This window comes from Oryctolagus cuniculus, chromosome 8, assembly GCF_051225735.1.
Source record: "Oryctolagus cuniculus isolate XC-2025 breed Fujian yellow rabbit chromosome 8, ASM5122573v1, whole genome shotgun sequence".
Lineage (NCBI taxonomy): Eukaryota > Metazoa > Chordata > Mammalia > Lagomorpha > Leporidae > Oryctolagus > Oryctolagus cuniculus.
In genome coordinates this window covers 119,903,395-119,927,519 of record NC_142874.1, presented here as the reverse complement: position 1 = coordinate 119,927,519, position 24,125 = coordinate 119,903,395, and the positions used below count along the sequence as shown (strand labels likewise).

Sequence of the window (24,125 nt, the reverse complement as noted above, 5' to 3'; positions counted from 1 at the left end):
CAAATGCTGGCGAGAATGTGAGGGAAAAGGTACCCTAATCCACTGCTGGTGGGAATGTAAACTAGTACAGCCACTGTGGAAGGCAGTATGGAGATACCTCAAAAATCTGAATGTAGACCTACCATATGACCCAGCTATCCCACTCCTGGGAATTTACCCAAGGGAAATGAAATCAGCATATGAAAGAGTAATGTGTACCCCCATGTTTATTGCAGCTCAATTCACAATAGCTAAGATATGGACTCAATCCACATGTCTGGTAACTGAAGACTAGATAAAGAAATTATGATATATGTATACCATGCAATACTACACAGTGGTTAAAAAAAATGAAATCCTGTCATTTGGATCAACAAAAAGGATGAATCTGGAAAACATACTTAGTGAAATAAACCGGTTCTCCCTGATCTGATAACTAATAGAGCACCTATGAGGTAATCTATAGAAGTGAAATTGACACTTTGAGATGCAGTGACTTTGAACAGCCCTTGTCTTGACTGTTGAGGAACAGGGTTTGTTTTTTTTTTTTTTTTCATACTATTTGTTGAACTCTTTACTTACATAGAGTTACTCTTATGTGTATAAAGTTAATTGAAAAGAGTTCTAAATAAAAAGTAAGAAAGGGAATAGGAGAGGGAGGAGGAAGTAGGGTGGGAGTGCAGGTGGGAAGAATACTATGTTCCTAAATTTGTATTTATGAAATGTATGACTAAAAGGTTTCTGGGGAAAAAAATAAAAAATAAGTCAATGGGGCCAAGAGGGTAGAAACGTAAAGCAATGATGGTTCTTAGGAGTTTTGTTTAGTTGTTGGTCACTGGGGTCATGCCCTTGGAAGGCAATTCTCATGAGAGGTTGGTTACAAAGCCTGGTGGGGCCAGCCTCTGTCTGCTTCCTGGCTCACCACAGGATCCTTATCCCACCAGAACTCCAGGCTTCACCATGGCCACTCCCATCAGAGGCCAAACCAATGCAGCCACCTGATCTTGGACTTGAACCCCCAGTACTGTGAGCTAAGTAAACCCTTCTCTCTTTCAGGTTAGCCTTCTCAGATATTTCACTGTAGTGACAAAAGGTTGACTAATACACCCTGTATATAACGATCCCAGACATCAAGTAATAACCAAGTTATTCTTTTTTATTTTTCACAGGAACATCAGTTGTGCCTGTTAACAGGCATTTGGGGTAACGGACACAGACTGGACAGATTGTAGAGAGGGAAAACTCATGTGCTGCCACAGGTGCACTAGACAGAAAGCAGGGTGGCTCTCAGCTTACATCCCCTGTGGCCCAGTCCCTGCCACCTCCACCCTTCTTCTAGAAAGTGCTCACTGCCTCCCATCTCAGCCACGATACTCAGGCTTGGCCAATCAGAATTCCTCCCTGGCACTTCTCTAGGAATGTTGGCAGGAGGAGCCTCTTTCCTCAGGCTGGTATACAACAAAATGCAATTAAAATCAGAATATAAATTCACTAATGAATTTATGATTGAATCAATAACTGGCATTATAAGACAAAGTAGATACACCGAATTAGAAGAGAGAACATGAGGGGCTGGTGCTGTGGTGCAGCAGGTTAAAGCCCCGGCCTGCAGCGCTGGCATTCCATATGGGTACCAGTTCAAGTCCCAGCTGCTCCACTTCAGATCTAGATCCCTGCTAATTTTTTCCCTGGGAAAGTAGCAGAAGATGGCCCAACTCCTTGGGCCCCTGCACCCACACGGGAGACCCAGACGAAGCTCCTGGCTCCTGGCTTCAGGTCGGCTCACCTCCAGCAGCTGTAGCCATTTGGGGAGTGAACCAGTGGATGGGAGACCTCTCTTTCTCTCTGTCTCTACCTCTCTCTGTAACTGTGTCTTTCAAATAAATAAATAAATCTTTCAAAAAAAAAAAAAAAGAGAGAGAGAGAACATGAATTTTGGAGTCAGAACAATTCCAGTTCAGCTTAGCCTTAGCACTTAACAGCTTTGTGTCTTGGGAAAGAAATGTAGCTCCTCTTAGTACCTCAAAAGCTTGTTGTGAGAAAAATACTGAATGTAAACTGGCCAAATGAGCCCTTCCCCTTCAAACTGTGGGTCAACATCAGTGACCCAAAGCCAATTACAGTATTCTTGATATTAGGAACGTGGAAACTAGAATCTCATTGATCACTCTACAACAATAAAGTATGAGCTGTGGCTATTTAATGAATATGCTTGAAAATATATTTATCCAAACTGCTGCATTTGAACGAAGCTTTTCAAACTGAGCCCCTATACAATGCCTTGGCTGCATTGCCAGACGCCATGAGGCCCTGGTCCCCCGCAGTCTCCAGCCCCCCTCCCTTAGCTGAAAGTTTCCTTGCCCTGCATTTATGATTGCAAATCAACCTTGTACTAAAATTGGGTCACTGGATTGAGGCCATTCCCCTCCCCTATACATCACAGCTCTGTGTTTGGTCTTATCTTGGGGGTTTCTTTTTTAGGAACCCCAGCCCCCAAGCAAAGTAACTCCCACCTGCGCGTAGCCCCTAGACCAATGGGAGCCCATTGTGCCAACATCCAAATCCTCTGAGATGCAGTATCATCAAACAATCAAAGGAAGGGCCACTAGCACTGTGGACCAACCTGGATGAGGACATGAGTGGACACTTCATCTCATAGCCCCACCTTCAATCTAGGAACTTTATCCACAATCCCTTAGGGAGCCCAGGAATGAAGCAACAGCTGTCAGCCAGCTCCTTGCTCTGTGCTTTGCAATAAACATTTTATTTCTTTTGTGACTCCAATGTCAGCCATTTGCTTTCTGCACATTGGGTGAGAAGACCCACTTTTAGGGGTTCTGTAGCAAATGGCAAATCTTCCAACCAGCTTTGGGGATGTTCTACAACACTTTAAGAAATATGTTTTTATTTTAAAGTAAATAAGAATTTTTGCAAATGAATCTGATGACACACAAAGCTTCAATGATTTTAGGTGTTGTGAACAAGGATCCACTTCATACCTAACAAACAAAAAAGATATAGCAAGACTTAGTTACTCTATATGCCACTAATAAAAAATGTTAGAATTCCCTGATAAAATTTTTAAATTTTTTAAAAGATTTATTTTTTTTTATTTTAAAATCAGAGTTACAGAAAAAGAGGGGGAGTGAGGGAGAGAGAGATCTTCCATTCGCTGGTTCACTCCCCAAATGGCTGCAACAGTTGAGACTGGGACAGGTTGAAGCCAGGAGCCAGGAGCTTCTTCCCAGTCTCCCACATGGGTGCAGGAGCCCAAGCACTTGGGCCATCCTCTGCTGCTTTCCCAGGCCATTAGCAGAGAACTGGATCAGAAGTCGAGCAGCAGGGCCGGCACTGTGGCATAGCGGGTAAAGCCACCACCATATGGGCGCCAGTTTGTGTCCTGGCTACTCCACTTCTGATCCAGCTCTCTGCTATGGCCTGGGAAAGCAGTGGAAGATGGCCCAAGTCCTTGGGCCCCTGCACCCGGGTGGGAGACCCAGAAGCAGCTCCTGGCTCCTGGCTTCGGATAGGCCCAGATCTGGCTGTTGCAGCCAATTGGGGAGTGAACCACCAGATGGAAGACCTCTCTGTCTCAATCACTCAGTCTCTCTCTCTATCTCTCTTTCTCAATCTCTCTCTGTAGCTCTTTCAAATAATAAATAAATATTTTTTATTACTTTTATTTAATAAATATAAATTTCCAAAGTACAGCTTTTGGATTACAATGGCTTCCCCCCCCCATAACTTCCCTCCCACCGCATCCCTCCTATCTCCTGCTCCCTCTCCCATCCCTAAATAAATAAATTTTTTTAAAAATCGGAGCAGCTAGGACTTGAACCAGCTCCCATATGGGATACCAACATTGCAGGTTGTGACTTTGCCCACTACATCACAATACTGGACCAAACTTTAAATGTTTTATTCTTTTATTTTCAAAATTTCAGGACAGCAGTTGCAGATGCAAAGGTTATTTTTCTTCTGTTATTTATCCTTAATGACATCTAAGTTGAAAGCTCATTAGATATCTCAAACAGAAAATAAAGGATCAGAAGAAAGAGCAAACATCATTCAACTTGCAGCTTGGTTAAATCGATTACCATACATCTCTAGCATGAAATCCTGGGCAGTGGTTGAAGTGGCGACATGGATCTGGTTTCATTGGCATGACCACGTGTCTGCAACGCACTTCCCGGAGCCGCTCCTGTAATACAGACCCGTGGATGGAAACTGAGAAATCACCTTTCTCAGCTCCCGTTCCCACACCCTCCAGTACCTCCTCTCTCCGCAGTCAAAACCCTTTCTGACGTCCCTGCCGGAGTGTAAGCTCCAACAGGGCGGGAGCCCCTTGTTGAGCCCCGGCAGCGCGTGAATAAATCAAGCCAACACAGAAGGAGGTGCTGAACGGGCAAGCAGTGCCTTGACGGAAGGGGCTGCGCTTGCTTGGCTGCCGAGTCCCCTGCAAATCGCTGCCAGGCCACTTAATGATCTCCCCCGGAACTCTGCCAAGAACTCACATCAGTCCTATGGAATTGACCATTTTACCGTCTGTGAGCGTTCGCTTTCCTACTCCTTTGGATGCTCCATTGCACAGCCCCTCAGTGGGTCATCAGCCTTGTATTTTGTGTTCCCTGCTGCTCTTTGTTGCTGTCCAGGAAGATGCTGTGTTCAAAGCGGAAGTCTTTTTTTTTTTTTACAGGCAGAGTGGACAGTGAGAGAGAGATCTTCCTTTCGCCGTTGGTTCACCCTCCAATGGCCGCCACAGCCGGTGCATCGAGCTGATTCGAAGGCAAGAGCCAGGTGCTTCTCCTGGTCTCCCATGGGGTGCAGGGCCCAAGCACCTGGGCCATCCTCCACTGCACTCCCTGGCCACAGCAGAGAGCTGGCCTGGAAGAGGGGCAACCAGGACAGAATCTGGCGCCCCGACCGGGACTAGAACCCGGTGTGCCAGCGCCGCAGGCGGAGGATTAGCCTAGTGAGCCGCGGCGCCGGCAGGAAGTCTTCTGACTTCCTCTTTGTGAGCAATGGTCTGGCCACTGCAGCCTCCTCAGAGAACGAGCTACAAGCTGTTATTTAACTTAATAACCACCTCAACCACTGCCTTCCACGGGGCAGGCACAGCGGCTGGAGTCTCGAAGCTTCCCTTGGAGGGAAGCACTGCAAGTCCCATTCTACAGATGAGGCCCTCGAGACTCTTAGCGTGTCTCAGGACTCACCACGGGTTGGAGCTTTTCCTAACTCCGATGTCCAGCTCTTAATTACCTGTCACCACACCCTCTCACTCCTCCAGCAGCCGAAGGGTCCTCGAGGGAAGTCAATCCTGGCCAGAGGTGTCTTGCCCACCTTAGAGGCAATTTGGTGACTCCAGAGGGCCCGGGAAAGACAACTCGCCGAGTCACTCTCCCAAATGCTCCCAGGCAATGGCCACTTGGAAAGAGAGTTTTCTGATACTGCACCTGCCATGGCCTCCTGGACAAAAGCAGAGATGGAGCCCAGCCCCTGCAAACCACTGGGGGAGGAAGCCTCTGGGGAAGGCGCCCCCTCCTGGATAGTTTTTTAAACGAGTTGGACACACAGAGCGGCAAGTATCTCCAGACAGCTTCTGTTTCAGAAGACACACACACGCACACGTACACACACATATATACACACACACACACGCACACACACACATGCACAAGCACAGAGAAAGCACCAAGGGAGAAGAATTGAGAGATTAAAAGGATAGTGAGGGTGTGGTGATCCAAAATCTGACCGCAAGGCGAGCTGAGTGATGTTTGCTGTCATTACCAGAAGCTTCTGGTTGACAAATACTGTCTGGTATTTCCTTGCTGATTCTATGCCCCTCACTGCAAGCCCTGGCAAACCTTAACACTGTGGCCCACTATGCAAATGACCTGAGTCACGCTGCTGGTGACTTACTCGTTCCCCTTTAAAGCAACGTGGAGTTCGAGGCAGTGCTGGCACAGGGTGGAAGCCATGGCTTGCAGTCCCAGCTTCTCCTGGCTCCTGGTCTGCTGGTTGGCGGTCACTGTGGCGGAAGGTAAGGACTTCGTATCTCACTGGGGGGTCTGCAAACTCCTGCATTGTATGGAGAGACAAAATCGGCTCCGGGATTACACACTCCTGTGAACCGGAAATACACATCCAAGGCCTCCATCGGCCTTGTGGTTAGAGAGATGGAGATTGGATTTTCTCACCCGAAGACCTTGGTGCAGACTCAGCACCAAGTCTGGGGCTGTGGACATTGGGACTCTCCCACAGGAAGGGCCACAATTAATAACATTGACTTTCGTGGGATTGTGAAGACTGGGTGAGCTTGCAAAGCTGAAGAAGCTCTTCCAGCTAGAACATTTTACAGCAGCACCAGTTATTATTACTATACACTGCCAACAGCCTTGACCTTGAATTACAGCCCTGTCTGCTGCTGTAGATCTCGGGCAGCACAAGGATTTGCATGTGGTGGGTGCTTAGTCTCTGTCCATTTAATTAACTTCGCCTGCTAAGCAGTGTCTTGGCACTCTTTCTTCAGGGTTGTATTGGGCTAACTTCTTCATTGTTCCCGTTCTCCTTTCTTTCCCCCACTACCTAATTTCCAGCTGGCCTGGGCCTTAGAATTGGTTCGCAAACTCCTAGGGAGAGGTAAGAAAAGGGTAAGGAAGGAAGCAGAAAGCAAAAAGAAAGGTGAAGGAGATTCTGGCGGGGCCTGGGCCTGGCATCTTTTTCAGTTTTCCTCAGTTACAGAACAGCAGCTAGAAGTCTCTGGGGTCAAATGCAGCCCTTCTGCCAGTTCACAACCCCAGGGGGTGTGCAGGGGCTCAGCAAGACCCTTGGAATCCCCCCAGAAACTTCCCTGCTTGCAGCCCACAAACTCAGGACAGATCAGAGAGGGGACAAGAGCTGGTCATGGGGCACCCAGAGATCCCCTTATCCAACCTCTCCACCAACTCCAGCCATCAGGAGATGAGGAGGTGTGGCTTATAAACAACACCTGCCCCCAAATTCCAAAGCAAGGCTCCCCCAGTCATCACCTGCTGAAAGTGACATCACAGGAGGCATTGTACGGGGCAGATGCTTGCTTGGCCTAGCAGTTGAGACCACGTCCCGGCAGGAGTGCCTGGGTTTGACTCCAGCTCGGGTTCCTGATGCCAGCTTCCTGCTAATGAGATCCCGGGGGCAGTGGTGATAGCTCAAGTAATTGGGTTCCTCTTACTCACATGGAGGATCTGGATTTCATTCCAGGTTCCTGGCTTCTGCCTTGGCCCAGCCCCGACCTAGTCTGGCCTCTTACAGGCATTTGGAGAATGAACCAGCAACTGGGAGCATTCTTTCTCTGTTTCTCACATAAATAAAAATGAAAATAAAAGAGGCATCATAAACAAGATTGACCGCCTGCTACCTTCTTTCCAATTTCTTTTAAAGATTTATTTATTTATTGGAAAGACAGAGCATCAGAGAAAAGGAGAGAGAGAGAGAGATTCCATCCATTGGTTCACCCCCTAAATGGCTGCAAAGGTCAGGGCTAGGCCAGGGCAAAGCCAGTAGCCAGTAACTCCATCAGTTTTCCACATGGGTGCAGGGGCCCAAGCGCTTGGGCCATCATCAGCCACTTTCCCAGGCACATTACCAGTGATCCAGATAAGAATTGGAGTAGTCCCAGGACTTGAACCCACACTCCTATATGGGATGCCGGCATCACGGGCGGAATCTTAACCCACTGTGCCACAACACTGGCTTGCTTCTTTCTAGTCTATGGGAATGTACAAACATGGTCCTTCTGCACTTTCCAGAAGGCTTTGTAGCTGCATAGTTATAATGGAATGAGAGATTTCCTCTATTCACATATACAAAACATGAATTGAAACTTGAGACTTGATTTCTTGAATTTGGCTCATTCTTCTCCCACAGTTGCCTGAGATCCATCAAATGCAGCTTCAGTCTGGCCCAGCAGCTCAGGTCCCGGCCGCTGCTCACTTACACATGTCCTGAGTCTGCCAGTCAGGGTCGTGAGCAGCTCCCCACACTCAGCTACCTCTCTCTCTCTCTCTCTCTCCTCTGTGAAGCAGCTGCGCTGCCCTCTCCCCCTGCTGTCACCCTTGTGTGTTGCAATTCTGCTGCAAGTCCTAACATTTCAATGCCACCATAGTCTTGCTTCTGCAAAGCCTTTCCTAAAACACGTAAATTTTACTTTGCAATTTCTATGTCACCTTTGTGCGCTTGCAGCCACTGGCACATCACCCAGGCTGCCTTCTGCCCTGAGGTCCTGGTCCACGGTCCACGTTTATCTTTGTCATCATTAACTTGTCTGCCTCCGGCACAGCCCCTGAGATAGCAACCTGCACATTGCTGGAATGACTAAAAAGCGCCAAGACAGTCATTCTGTGATTGTACAAAATCAGTGCAGTTACAGTTACTATGAGTAAATTAATCACGGGACTTAAATGTATTTCCTTCGGGCTCAATTCTGAAATTTGAGATGTTTTCTAAGACTCCGTGCATCCTTAAACACCAAACATAAAGCTTACGTTTCTTAATATCAGTGTAGTTCACAACAACCAGCTATTGTCTGCCCAAATAACCACAGACTACAGGTAATTATAAAAAAAAGATCTTCACATCAGTTCCCTTTTTTCTAGAGGACTGATTGTTGATATGTTGTGAATTTCACGTCTAGACTATAATAAAGCCACTTAAAACACATCTAGCTTCCAAGAAATATTTTGGTTTGCTTTTTAATTATGCTCTAATTTAAAAAAAAAAGATTTATTTACTTATTTGAAAGCAGAGTTACAGAAAGAGAAGGAGAGACAGAGAGATCTTCCATCCATTGATTTCACTCCCCAAATGGCCGCAGTGGCTGGGGCAGGGCCAGGCAGAAGCCAGGAGCCCAGAACTCCACTTGGGATTCCTATGTGGCTCACAGAGACTCAAGCACTTGGACCATCTTCTGCTGCTTTTCCAGGAGCGTTAGCAGGGAGCTGGATTGGAAGTGGGGCAGCAGCAACTTGAACCAGAGCTCATATGGGATACCAGCATCATGGTGGCAGCTTAATCCTCTGCAACATGTCAGCCCCTACACTCTAACCTTTAAAATAAATTGTTAAGGAAAATTTTCTGGGGTTGAAATTAAACATTCACTGAGATCCACAAAAGTATACACAGAACATTCCACTTTTGCCTGATCATCACAGAATTCATCAAATACTCAACGAGCACCATTGTATGCCAAGGCAGGGGCCTGTGCTAGATGCTGGGGACACGGGCAACGACCAGCGGAGCAACAGCCCCTGTTTTCATGGGGCCCTATTCTAGCGACACCTGCATCCTTTCCTCCTCTCCTGAGTACCCAGATTACATACAAAATGTATGCGGATGGGCCTATGAACACCAGGATCTCGCTAAAAGAAACTCTCCGTAACACTCAAGATTAATAATAGTTAACATCGGATGCACTTCTCTCATCCCATTTCTTTTCTTTTTTTTTTTTTTTTTTTTTTTTTTGACAGGCAGAGTGGACAGTGAGAGAGAGAGACAGAGAGAAAGGTCTTCCTTTGCCGTTGGTTCACCCTCCAATGGCCGCCGCGGCCGGCGCGCTGCGGCCGGCGCACCGCGCTGATCCGATGGCAGGAGCCAGGAGCCAGGTGCTTTTCCTGGTCTCCCATGGGGTGCAGGGCCCAAGCACCTGGGCCATCCTCCACTGCACTCCCGGGCCACAGCAGAGGGCTGGCCTGGAAGAGGGGCAACCGGGACAGAATCCGGCGCCCCGACCGGGACTAGAACCCGGTGTGCCGGCGCCGCTAGGCGGAGGATTAGCCTAGTGAGCCGCGGCGCCGGCCTTCTCATCCCATTTCTGACAACACAACAAGCTCAGGAGCTAAGTAGTACTGTTTTTTCCATTTTACAAATAAAGAAAACGAGATTCAGTGAAGCTGTGGGATCTGCCTATTGCAATATATTCTTTAGTGGCAGGGCTCAGGGAGCCTGTGCTTTGCAACACTATGCTCTTCTGCCTCGCCAAGTGTTTTTAATCTGCACTTAAACACTTCACCAACTTTGTTCTTGTTAGAATAGCTTGCAGAAGAGCTCTAATGTTCGACACTGGTATCTTTGTGGCACGTGAGAATGTTACATATGGGGAGTATTTGCTTATTAATCATCCCACTGGGGGCCCTGCATAGTTGTGGCACAGCAGGTTAAGCCACTGCCTTGCAATGCTGGCATCCCATATGAGTGTCAGTACGAGTCCCAGCTGCTCTGCTTCTGATCCAGCTCCCTGCTAATGTACCTGGGAAGGCAGAGGAAGACCGTCCAAGTCCTCAGGACCCTGCAACCATGTAGGAGACGTGGATGGAGTTCCAGGTTCCTGGCTTCAATCTGGCCATTGCAGCCACCTGGGGAGTGAACCGGCTCTTCCTCTCTGTCAGTCTGCCTTTCAAATAAGTAAATAACACTTAGAAAAAAATTCATCCCACTATCCGCAAGAGGTAGAGACATGGTAACTTTTACAATTACAGAAACTGAGATCTCTCTGAATCAATTCAGCTCTACCTGGGCACTGTGCTTGGGACAAGAAGACGGCAGTCTACAAGATGGTCAGTGGCGTGTTGTGAAAGGGGACTCATCAGAAGTCCTCAGAACACTGCAAGGAGCCTTAATCCACCTTCAGACAGGGAAGGAGTCCCTGCAGATAAGAGACTTGGAACCTGGAGAGGAGTTGGTCTTGCAAACAGGGCAGGAAGTGGTATGCTAGGCCTCTGGAACAACTTTTTAGATGCCTAAGACCAGAAGATCTTCCTCTGTCTGTCTCTGTCTCTCTATGTCAAGCTCTCCTCTCTGCCTTTCAGATAACATGAAAACAGTATTTAAAAAAAAATGCCAACCCTGGGAGGCAGCAGATGATGGTTCAAGTCCTTGTGTTCCTTCCACCCACATTGGAGACCTGGACTGAGTTCCAGCATCCTCCGTTCAGCCTGACCGGGTTCCATCTGTTGCAGGCACATGGGGAGTGAACTAGTAGATGGAAGACCTTTCTCTGTCTCTGTATCATATATACATATACATATATATATACACACACACACACATATAGAGGATATATACGTGTATATATATATGTACATGTATATGTGTATGTATACATATATGTACGTGTGCATATATATCCACCCAGGACCTCTGATAACTTTGGCCAAAGTAGCTTTTGTATAGTGGAGGAGGCAGTGTCAGCTTCTAATGGATTAAACAGGTACAGAAAAAAGTGGAATCAGTCCGTGCATAGACTTTTCTTTAAAGAAAAAAAGGTGGGACCAAAGAAGTTCATGTCAGAGCATCTCAATGTTCTCCATGAAAGAACTCAATAATCTACTAAGAAAGGTAGACAGAACTTCAGTGAGAACTCCCCAAATAAGCGAAGATAACTGAGAAGTTTGAAGGGGTTAGGAGGAGGCAGCAAAGGCTTAGAAGACCCTGGGAACAGAGCAGAACAAAGATAAACAAAAGAACTGCTGAGCAGTGTCAACTCAGCTGAAGGTAGAGACTATGAACGGTGCGCCCGTTACTCAGATCCGAGGCCTGAACTGTGTAAGGTGTGGCAGTTTCCCAAACCAATCCTGTGGCTCCCAAATTTAAAATAGCAGTGCTAGACAGTCAGTGACCTGACACAATCCCCATGTGTCTGGTTTGCTGGAGGGATGTATTTTATGTGGTGATTGGAGCCAGCTTCTACCTTGACCTTGAGCCCTTGGAAATTTCCAAAAGTGAACTCTTAACACTACTGGGCATCCCAGAGCCTGGGAGAAAAACTGTCCGGCTCTCACACCCAACTGTCAGAGGAGGCTTTGGAGAGGAGCCTTGGGTTTCAGGAGCTGAGATGAGCATACGGGAGTGGAGCTTCGTAGAGCGCAAGGCCTAGCCAAGCCTGATCTGACAGCAAAATGTTAAGACCGGTTCAAGACGAGGCTGACTTCTCCCACTGTGACGATGTTCTGGGCAGAAAGTTTTCATGTTAAACAAGTTCAGAACTTATCAGAAACAATGAGTAATGTGGGACTGAATCATCTTTTGTGGCTCAAAGCATCTTGATCTAATTTCAATCATGGGATTTTGACACCAGTAGTCTGAGTGGGTATGGGGTTAGTATTTCAAATAGACACTCATTCAAAGTAGCTTTCAAAGAAAGTAGAGCTGGAGGTGGGGTGACTTTTATAAGGATCTCTCCAAGCAGAACAGAGGTTACTCCCCTCATCACTCCATTGCCCCCCGGTCTCTCGTCTTTCCCTCTCTCGGAGGCTGTGCCCATTCCACTGATTTTATGTCAACCTAGCTTCTCTGCTTTCTCCACATCTAAGAGGCTAAACTCAGACTCTCCAGCCTGCAGCCGACACATTCCATTCCCCTTGTCCACTAACTCTCACGTGAGAACCTCACTGGCCGCTGACCAGCCAATCACCGAGGATCCATCAGCCATCTAACCAGCTTTGCTGTGGAAAGTGTGCAGGGCTGCCCTTCCCAGGGGCTGTGCACGAACTAGAACATCTGGAAGGGACTGGGGGCACAGGCATGTACTGAGCAAGAAACCTGAAACCAGGTGTCCCCGAGGAGAGGGGAATCCTGTTCTCAACTCCTATGGGAAGTGCATTTTTCCATCATTCACCTCGGGCAGCTCTGTGAGGCCCATTTTGGTAAACCTCTAAGGCGTGAAGGAACCCTTTTCTAAAGCAAAGCTTACTTTTTCACAGCCTGTGTAACACTTGAACTTGACCTCAATTTTTTTTTTTAACCCAAATTTCTTCTCCAAAATGAATTGCATCCTGGTCCTCAGCACTCTTTTCCCTGCTGCACTTGGACGCCCCTCACTCCTTTCAGGACCAATGTCTCTCCTCACCCGGGTGAGGCAGAACTGTCACAGGGACAGCCTTTGGTGGAAGTCACTTTTATTTTGTAAACACTGTCTTCCACTGACTTTTATTTAGTTATAATATGGACACAAAATCCACAAATCATTTTTTAAAGATTTATTTATTTGAAAGGCAGAGTTACAGAGAGGCAGAGGCAAAGAGAGAGGTCTGCCATCTGCTATTTCACTCCCCAACGGAGCTAGGCCAATCCAAAGCCAGAAGCCTGGAGCTTCTTCCAGGCTTCCTACATGGGTGCAGGGACCCAAGGACCTGGGCCATCTTCTGCTGCTTTCCCAGGCATATTAGCCAGGAGCTGGAATGGAAATGGAGCAGACGGGACTGGAACCAGCACTCATATGTGATGCCAACACTGCAGAAGGCAGCTTTACCTGCTGTGCCACAGTGCCTACCCCAAATCCACAAATCTTAAAGCCACAGCTTGATTACATTTTACATAGTAATATACATGTCTGTATATGTACAAACATTTATGTGTATACACAAGAGATCCTCAAAAAGTTCATGGCAAATGGATATTATGAAGATATATGCATGACTTCAAGATTTTTTTTCTACTAAATTTATCTTTTAATTTCATTTTTCACAAATGTTTGAAAGTGCCCTCATACATATATATGTATACAGATATAGATAAGTGTGTGTGTATACACAGGAGATCTTCAAATAGTTCATAAGATGCAGGTGTTTGACCTAGAAGTTACGATGCCAGTAAGGATGCCCACATCCCATATCAGAGTGCCTGGATTCGAGTCTCAGCTCTGCTTCCAATTCAAGCTTCCTGCTAATGTTTCTTATGTGATGGGTCCCTGCTATCCACATGGGAGACTTGGATGGCTCCCGGTTCCTGGCTGCCGGCTTCAGCTGGCCCTGCCCCACTTGTTGCAGGCATTTGGCAAATGAACCAGCAGATGGGAGCTCGGTCTGTCTGTTTCTGACTCTCTGACTCTCAAGTAAATCTATCAATAAAGTCTAAAAGAAATCCATGGAAAACATGTCATGAAAAAACTACGTATGGATTTCCAAATTTTAAGATTCAAAATAAATTATCCTGGGGCTGGCGCCATGGCTCCCTAGGTTAATCCTCTGCCTGCGCCGCCAGAATCCCATATGGGCACCAGTTCTAGTCCTGGCTGCTCCTCTTCCAGTCCAGCTCTCTGCTGTGGCTCAGGAAGGCGGTGGAGGATGGCCCAAGTGCTTGGGCCCTGCACCCACATGGGAAACCAGGAGGAAGTACCTAGCTCCTGGCTTTGGATCGGTGCAGCACTGGCCATAGCAGCCATTTGGGGAGTGAACCAATGGAAGGAAGACCTTTCTCTCTGTCTCTAACTCTATATGTCAAATGAATAAATAAATAAATTATCCCATATTTGAGTTCCATTTTTCCACTAACTTTCTTAAGCATTCTCTTATCTCTGCATCCATGTAACAACCACCCAGATCAAGGGAAGAACATTTCTAGAGTTCCCTGGATACTTTTTCCACTAATTAACAACTTCCGTAACCCTAAGCCAAGTATCACTGTAACTTTTTTATTATAGATCATTTTTTTGCAGATTTATTTGAAAAGAAGAATTACAGAGAAAAGAGAGAGAGAGAGAGAGAGAGAGAGAGAGAGAGAGAGAGAGAGAGAATCTTCCATTCACTGGTACACTCCTCAAATGACCACAGTAGCTGGGACTGGGCTAGGCTGAAGCCAGGAGCCTGGAACTCCACTGAGTTCTTCCACATGGGTACAGGGACCCAAGCATTTGGGCCATCTTCCACTGCTTTCCCAGGTGCATTAGTAGGGATCTGGATGGGAAGTAGAGTAGCCAGGACTTAAACTGGCACTCATATGGATTACTGGCATTACAGGTGGTGGCTTAACCCACTACACCACAATGACAGCCCCTTAACTATACATTGTGCTTGTTTTTGAGCTCCATATAAGTGCTAGTCCTACAGTATAAATGTTTTTGTGTAGTATGAATTCTTTTGTTTCTAACCTCTTCTGCTCAAGAGAGCATGCACGGGATTCACGCATGCTGTTGCAGGACCCTAGTCCTTCCTTCGTGTTGCTCTGTTTTGCTGCATGAATACACAGTCTGTGTCTGCATTTTCCTGTGGAAGGACCCTGGTTGTTCCCAGATTCAGGCTGTTTTGCAGGGGCTGCTATGAACATCCTTGAATTAGTCTTTTTGACATCTGCACTGAGTTCCCGGGGCAAATCCTTCAGAGTGGACATCCTGGGACATTAGGTGTGTCCACCTTTCATTCTACGGAGCCCTGAAGTGCTTTCAAATATGCTCTGAGGTCTCCCTCTGTCTCCCTTCCCATCTTCCTCCCCTGCCACTCCCTTGAAGTACCTGCCTCCCTTCTGCTTCTGTTACCTGGTGACTGTTTGCTGACTTGCATTTTCCTCCCCACAGGACAAGAGGTTGCCAACCCTCCCGCAGTGGCCCCTACAGACTGTCAGATCTTCACTCTTACCCCCTCGCCCACCACGAGGGCCCCAGCCACCAGGGTGCAGCTCGTCACCAGGACACCCAGGTGTCCCTTCCACAACTTTCCCGGAAGAAGGCCTGGAGTCCACCTTGGGTTTCCAAACAGACCTTTCTTCCCTCCCAAGTGCAACCACCGTTTTGTATTCCAGCCATTTTACAGGCCGCACGCTCGCCTTCCTCCTAACAATTTCCCCGGAACAAGACTTCATAGCGATAGCTCATCTGAAGAAAGCAGAGAGGAGAGGGAAGCCAGTGCCTCAGACTAGGTGAGAAGATCTCCGCTCTCTCTTTCCTGACGAGAAGGAACAGATTTGAAGACTAAGTTTCCTAGACACCACTGGTCAGAAATTGTTCTCTTTGTCAGCAGAGAAGATGTTGGATTATAGGTTATTTATGTTTGCAAAACAGGGCAGGTGCTACATTATTCTTACTCCCTCCAACTGCTTGTGGTCATGGTACAGTGTGAATAAAATCTTGAAATCGTCCCTGGCCATACCAAGATGCCCACAGCACCAACGCCCTTTTCTAACTTAGGCTGAAGAGCACTTAAGTAAACAGGGCTGATGAGAAGCCAGATGACGACATGACTGGCACCCTTTCGTATGCTCACTGGGAAGCTTCCAGAGCGAGGTGCATCTGCAAAGTGAGCTTTCACAGAAATTACACAAAGTCAGGCCAGAGAAAAAGTTTGGGAGAGTCTGACTATAGACAATATATTGAAGATGCAAATTAAATGATCTAACCCTAACATCATTTATTTTCACTGCAACCTCTAAATTTACTTTAATGTTAACTTTTTAAGCAACTGGTACAAATGATGGAAATCTCTCACTGTTTCTCCTGTTGTTGTCATCCAGACACTAACTAAATGATAAAATTCCCCTCAAGCTGTCACATGGTACCAGGCTCAAAAGCCTAATTAATGTTAGCTGGATGTGCTGGCACCCCTGGAACTCTAAAACACCAGTTCTTTTGACTTTGAGAACCTTGTATTTTTGGGGTAGTATGAGAAAAAAGTCCACAGGTTGCACTCAGTGGTTATCAGTTTGGCCTTTCCTCCTACAACCTCCCGTTCATGCCACTCATCTTGCCTGTGACAACACAACTTCGGTTTTGCATATGTGGCCAGTGGCTTACACTTGTGTTGCTCAAGAATTATATGCAGAAGTTACTGCTGCTGCTATGGCTGCTGCTACAAAGAAAAAACAAGACACAAAGAAGGGGCCAGCACGGCAGGTTAATGCCCTGGCCTGAAGCGCCGGCATCCCATATGGGTGCTGGTTCAAGACCCAGCTGCTCCACTTCCAATCCAGCTCTCTGCTATGGCCTGGGAAAGCAGCAGAAGATGGCCCAAGTCCTTGGGACCCTGCACCTGCACTGGAGACCCGGAAGAAGCTCCTGGCTCCTGATTTTGAATTAGTTCAGCTCTGGCCATTGTAGCCATGTGGGGAGTGAACCAGCAGATAGAAGATCTCTCTCCCCCCTCCCCACCCCCTCTCTCTGCCTTGGCCTCTCTATAATTCTGCCTTTCAAACAAATAAATAAATCTTAAAAAAAAAAACCTTAACAGTGCTGAAATCTTGTTCCTTATGAGCAATTGCAGACATCAGGTAAACTAGGACAAATCAATGGTTAATTAGCAGCTTTAGCACTCATCACCGCAGCTATTGTAGAAAGCAGCCTCCTCCGATAGTGCTTCTTAGGAAGAGTCTTACAGAACAACTCCGGCGGGGCCGGCGTAGCAGGTTAAAGCCCCGGCCTTCAGCAACCCATATGGGCGCCAGTTCAAACCCTGGCTGCTTTACTTCCGATCCACATGGGTTGCCAGCACTGCAGGCGGCGACCTTACCCACAGCGCCGGCCCCTGTGGCACATTTAAGTCACTGTCAGCAGTGGGGCTTGCTAAGTTCCTGATTGAAAATGAAAATTTTAAAGGAGGTCAAATGTTTGTACAGATGTTACTTTACATCACTTGGGAATCTATTTGAGGAGGCCTGCTAGTTTGCCAGCGCTGTAGTACAAAGTAGGACAGATGGGGTGGCTTAAATACCAGGAATGTCTCTTCTCACAGTCCTGGAGTCTCAAAATCTTGGATCAGGGTGCCAGCAGTGCTGGTTTCAGATGGGTCCTCTCTCCTGGCCTTGCAGATGCCCATGTGCTGATGGCCCCCTTGTGGGACCAAATTTCCTCTTCTTACAAGGACACCAGTCAGAGTGGATTAGGGTCCACTAACTGATGGATTCGTTTTAATTTAGTCACCCCCATTAAAAGCCATTTCCAAATACAATCACATTCCAAGGTACTGGGGGTTAGGACTTCAACATATGAATTTCAGGGGACAGAAGTGAACCAGTAATAGAAATGTCCAATTTTGATAGTGGTAATGCCAAACTCCCAGAACAACTCCATAAGAAAAGTTGGCTCTGGTTTTAAAAAAATGCAGGATTACAATGCTCAGTTACTTTTACACATAAGTAAACACAAAGGGGTTCAGCATGTTAAGCCGCCACCTGAAAGGCCGGCATCCCATATGAGTGCCAATTCCAGTCCCAGTTGCTCCACTTCTGATCCAGCTCCCTTCTAAGGCGCCTGGGAAGACAGCAGAGGATGGCCAAAGTTCTTGGGCCCCTGCCATCCATGTGGGAGACCCAGACGCAGTTCCAGGCTCCTGGATTCAGCCTGGCCCAGACCTGGCTATTGCAGCCATTTGGGAAGTGAACCAACAGATTGAAGACTGACCTTTCTCCTTCTAAATCTCCTTCTCCCTCTCTTCCTGTAATTCTACCTTTCAAATAAATAAATAAATCTTTAAAAAAGAGAAAAACGATGTTTTAAAGCACAGAGAATATTTGACTTCTTTTTACAATAAAATGCAAACAGATATCAGATTCTTACAGGAAACTCCAGGTTTTTTCTCAACAGCAGAGAAGCAGATGAAGGATGGAGGGGCTAAAGAGGAGCCAGACCTGAGCCTGCTTGTGTGGGGGCAATCAGCGCGCCACATCTCGGCCACTCCCAGAACCCACTGAGCATGGTGAGAGCTCTAACCCGAAAATCACATAGATGTGCGGCAGTAGCAGAACAGATGGGTTGATTTGGTTTCCCACACGGGAATGGAAAACAGTGGCTTCCTGCTGGGCACGAGGACATAGACGAATCTGACAGATTTCACTCTGGAGGAAGCCAGACACAGAATACATATAGTACAACTCTGTGGATGCAAAACTCAGGAACAGGTTAAACCCACCTGTGGTGACAGAGGTCAGAGGTGATGACCTTTGGTAGGTAACTGGCAGAGAAAGGGCAAGAGGAAGCCCAGTGGGAGCCAGAAGCCACCCTTATGTTGCTTGATCTGTGTAGCAGGTACATGGGTATACATATTTATCACACTATGTGGTTAACATTTATGTATCTTACTACATATGTTATGTATCAGTTGAAAAATTCATATGTGTCGCTCCCCCTCTTCGTGGAGGAACGACACAAAACCCTGCGCTGTTCTTTCGTCTGCTCGGCCCTCCCCGGGTTTGCTGCTGGTTCTTCCCGGGTTGGCTACTGTCCCTTCCACCTCCGTGGAAGGGCGGTTCCCCCTGCCACATTCCCCACTTCTGCAGGGGAGCGGCACACCGCCGGCCGGCTCTCTCGGGGGCTGCACAGGTGTTCCCCTTAGATGTTCCCCTTAGATGTTCCTGGTGCATGCCGTCTCTCTCCTCCTTTATAGTCCTCCTCCGCCAATCCCAACTCGGCTGCCCACACGCCGAGTACGCTGCTCTCCTCCAATCAGGAGCAAGTCCTACAGTTTATTGGCTGAACTGGAGGCAGCTGTGTAGAAGCTGTTTTCTTCTCTCCCAGCGCCATATTGTGGGAGAGCAGATGCATAGAATAAGTCTTAATTCCAGTAACTTAGTCTAGTCCGAGTTGCTCCCCACAATATGCTAAAAAGAAATCCAATAAATATACACTAATTACAATTATGTCTTGTTTAGCAAATAGGCATTTGAATATTCTGTTGACTTGTATGGCAGATCTAGCAGAAGTTCCTCAAGTATTTTTTAGTATGGACCTATACGCATTTGCCTATCCCCAAGAAGGGAACATATTTAAGCCCTGAATGTAACCCTATAGTCATATAGTTACTAGCCAGAGAACCACAAAAACAGAAAGAAAGAAAAAAAACACTTTCCAAAGAGAAAATCTCTCAGTTTCAACACGGGAAATGCGCAGTAAACACTGACTGGATAGTAGCAGTGCAATGCTTTGTGTGTAAAGAACCACCACAAATGAACAAGTACACTCCAAACCTCTGGGCCCAGATGTGCAGATCTCGAGAGTGGCTGGTGCGAGCTGGCTTCCCATCCTCGGGCCTACCCTCTCCTCTCCAACCCATCTCCTACTGCACTCTTCTCTCGCTCCACCCCACACTATCTAGCTTGCTCACTCCCTCCTCAGGGCCTGTGCCCTGTTGGTCTCTGTCTGAAAGGCTCTTCCTACAGAGATTTCCTCTCTCACTTCCTTCAGGATGTTCACAAAACGCCACACTCAGTTCCCAGGCCACCGTACTGTGCAGGCACAGACCCACCCCCTCTCCCTGTTCCCAGCTTCATTCCTCTAACTAGCCCTATTCACATTCAATCACCTATATGCATTCCTAGATATCCTGCTTTTAATTTGTCCAGAGGTGCCTGCCACCTCTGGATCATTGCTTGGCAGCACTGGGCAGTCCTGGGCAACCCAGCAATAGCTCTTTCCTTACACTTCTTAAATAATTCCTGTCTATTCCAGCACAACTACATTGCATTCATCCCTCTACTCAGGAGGCAGAACTACTTATCTCCCACTAGTTTATTTCCTCCCATGATCCAATAGGAGAAAAGGGACCTGACCACCTCACGTAAGACAAGTGTAAAGAAAAGTATAATATTCTGGCTGGCTTGCATTTCCTGACACAAAATAATTTTTGTCCATAATATATTTAGAATATGTAAAAACTAACATGAATATATACGGGTACTTCAAAAAGTATGTAGGAAATGGAATTAAAAGATAAATCTATTTTGGTACAAAAAGTTTCTTTTTTTTTTTTGGAGATGGTCATTTTTTTTGTGTTAATTTATTTATTTTTTTTTAACTTTTATTTAATGAATATAAATTTCCAAAGTACGATTTATGGATTACAATGGCTTCCCCCCCATACCGTCCCTCCCACCCGCATCCCTCCCCTTTCCCACTCCCTCTCCCCTTCCATTCACATCAAGATTCATTTTCGATTATCTTAATATACAGAAGATCAGCTTAGTATACATTAAGTAAGGATTTCAACAGTTTGCTCTCACACAGAAACATAAAGTGAAAAATAATAGATGATTTATTTTTTAAATGATGATGAAATCAGATCAGACCTATTGTCATGTTTAATCCCAGTGAGAGTCAAGTTGGGAGTTGATAATTTCTTTTCTTTTTTTTTTTTTTTTACAGAGGATCAGTTTAGTATACATTAAGTAAAGATTTCAACAGTTTGCACCCCCATAGAAACACAGAGTGAAATATATTGTTTGAGTACTCGTTACAGCATTAAATCTCAATGCACAGCACATTAAGGATAGAGATCCTACATGAGGAGTAAGTGCACAGTGACTCCTGTTGTTGACTTTACCAATTGACACTCCTGTCTATGGCATCAGTAATCTCCCTATGCTCCAGTCATGAGTTTCCGAGGCTATGGAAGCCCTCTGAGTTCTCCGATTCTTATCTTGTTTAGACAAGGTCATAGTCAAAGTGGAGGTTCTCTCTTCCCTTCAGAGAAAGGTACCCCCTTCTTTGAAGACCTGTTCTTTCCACTGGGATCTCACTCACAGAGATCTTTTGCCAGAGTGTTTTGGCTTTCCATGCCTGAAATACTCTCATGGGCTTTTCAGCCAGATCTGAATGCCTTTAGGGCTGATTCTGAGGCCAGAGTGCTGTTTAGGACATCTGCCATTCTATGAGTCTGCTGAGTGTCTCACTTCCCATGTTGGATCACTCTCCCCTTTATTTATTCTATCAGTTAGTGTTAGCAGGTACTAGACTTGTTTATGTGCTCCCTTTGACTCTTAGTCCTTTCATTATGATCAATTGTGAACTGAAATTGATCACTTGGAATAGTGAGATGGCATTGGTACATGCCACCTTGATGGGATTGAATTGGAATCCCCTGGTATGTTTCTAACTCTACCATTTGGGGCAAGTCAGCTTGAGCATGTCCCAAATTATACATCTCTTCCCTCTCTTATTCCCACTCTTATGTTTAACAGGGATCACATTTCAGTTAATTTTCAACACTTAAGAATAACTGAAAAAAAAAGAATAACTGTGTATTAATTACAGAATTAAACCAGTCATATTAAGTAGAACAGACAAAAAAACTACTAAGAGGGATAATGTATTAAGTTGTTCATTAACAGTCAGGGCTATGCTGATCAAGTCACCGTTTCCCATAGTGTCCATTTCACTTCAGGAGGTTTCCTTTTTGGTGTTCAGTCAGTTGTCACCGATCAGGGAGAACAAATGGTATTTGTCCCTTTGGGATTGGCTTATTTCACTCAGCATGATGTGTTCCAGATTCCTCCATTTTGTTGCAAATGACTGGATTTCGTTGTTTCTTACTGCGGTATAGTATTCTAAAGAGTACATATCCCATAATTTCTGGTACAAAAAGTTTTGAAAACCATGCATAGTTTTCCCATAATACACATTAATATACTCACATTATCTGAATCTAGTGTTTGGTTTTGTTTTCAGAGATAAGAAAAATATTTATAGGAAAATAAAATAAATATTTACTCTAAAATATGCTTTATCTTTTTTTAAGACTGTTAATATCTTTTAGTCACTGAAGGAACTCAAATGGCCAATAAATACATAAAACATATGAAAACATTACTTCAGTAGTAATCAGAAAAGGAAACTATAGCAAGATCATTTTCACCCATCAGATTGACTAAAAGAAATTATTAACAATGCTTAACATGAGAAAACAAATTTTCTTATATGTTGATGGGAATATTGATTGGTACAGCTCTTTTGGAAGACAACTTGGCAGAAACAAGCAAATCTAAACTAAAGCACACCTCTTGCAGATTCAAAATGTCCACCTCTGGTGAGCACTGTGACAGTTTTTCCATTGTCCATTCCATGTCTCCACTGCCTTGTAGAAGTCATGTGTGCCAGGGACAGGCTGCCACAGCCTGAACTAATCAGCATGATCCCACTTCCCTTTGCTTCTGTTAACACAGGCAAGGGAATTTAACAGAGGCCTGAGGTCTAAGACAGTTAGCAAGTGGTTCAGAAACGAACTATACAAATTAGGCTCAAGAACGGTGAAGTTTTGTTTGGCTGGGAAACTCTTCTCCTCCTCTTTGGGAAGCAAATGAGAAAGCACATAACCCCAGGAGCCTGAAATTCCGAAGTTTATATTACCTAAACAAAAATGGCTTTTTTAAAACATGAATTCCAGATCTAAGTAATCATGGCCATTTATTTGTTTCAACATCATTGAGTGACACTTTTTAATTCTATTATCTTTCCTGTAAAATATGATTAACACTTCTACTTTCATAGAGCTACCACTGGCAAGAAGAAAGCACTGTGTTAGGCAGTGTGGAACAAAACAAGATAAACAAGATGTGGTTCCTAATCCTCAGAGCCACTGCCAATCAATCTAGTGGGGCAGTGATGTTGAGTATTATCCTTGTCTGTTTTCCTGACTGTTAGGAGATCCCATCCTGGTCTGGGGTCAGGAAAATATGCTGAAGTGAGATACAGTGTTTTCATTTCTTTCTCCTTTTCTATATTAATTTATGTTAGCTGACAATACACTTTCCAAAATTTTAGTGGAAACTTCTTTACATCTATAGATATCCCTGTATGCCAATGCAGCAAACAAAGGAATTAAATAAGGCTGTGCAATGGGGGAGGGGGATTAATTTTCACTGAAAACAAAGGAAAATGGCATTGACATTTTGTGGGTGGTTTTTTCAAGGAAATTTCTCAGTGTATAATACATTCAACATCAGAGATAAGTAAGTCCCTAAAAACACAAAACTCTAAATCACAAGTTACTTACGAGTGATGATGTCGACATCTGTGGTAACGTACTTCTCAGAAGGGCAAGTTAAGAAGTAGGTAAGCTGCATGTTAATTATATTTTCAAGTTGTTTCATGTCTAAAACTATCAAGAGAAAAAATAAGACCCTTTAGAAAGCCATGTGAGAACATAACATTTTATTCACATAGCAGAGTGTTAAGGGTCTCTTTCTAATGTCAAAACACTTAACACAGAACAGTAAATAAAAACCCATTTAGTCCTATTCATTAAGACCAGCTTGAATCTTACGAGCATACATCTCTTTCCCTGCCAGTGGTTTCGTTATATGGACGAGGGCTTGGAAAACAAGTCAATCACATTTCAGCTCAGTCTGACCCATAGCTTAGAACAAATCCAGCCTTATATTGTAGCACAATCTAGATAAAGAACCAAAAGTGAGAGCCACATAAGAAAATATATTTTTATGTTCCCATTTCAATGGGGTGCCGTACATTCTAACCAAGCAAGGGATTCTCAATCAAGGGAACCACGTCCTAAGCCTGTGTCTGTCATAACTTTTATCAGGCAGTCTCTATAAGACATGTTATTTTATCACCATGCTGCTGGTATCAATAGCTGTACAGGAAAACTAACTTACCCTTGTTCCAAAGTCTCCACCCACCAAAA

General features: G+C 45.5%; 1 long non-coding RNA gene across 1 annotated transcript; it reads right to left on the bottom strand.

Annotated features, from left to right (window-relative positions):
- Positions 1-3,917: 3,917 nt before the first annotated feature.
- On the bottom strand, positions 3,918-23,644 carry LOC149125132 (uncharacterized). Its single transcript, XR_016212494.1, has 3 exons — positions 23,478-23,644; positions 5,899-6,057; positions 3,918-4,180 (listed from the first exon to the last, which is right to left on the bottom strand). It is a non-coding gene; the product is annotated as an uncharacterized LOC149125132 (long non-coding RNA).
- Between the last annotated feature and the right edge of the window lie 481 nt (positions 23,645-24,125).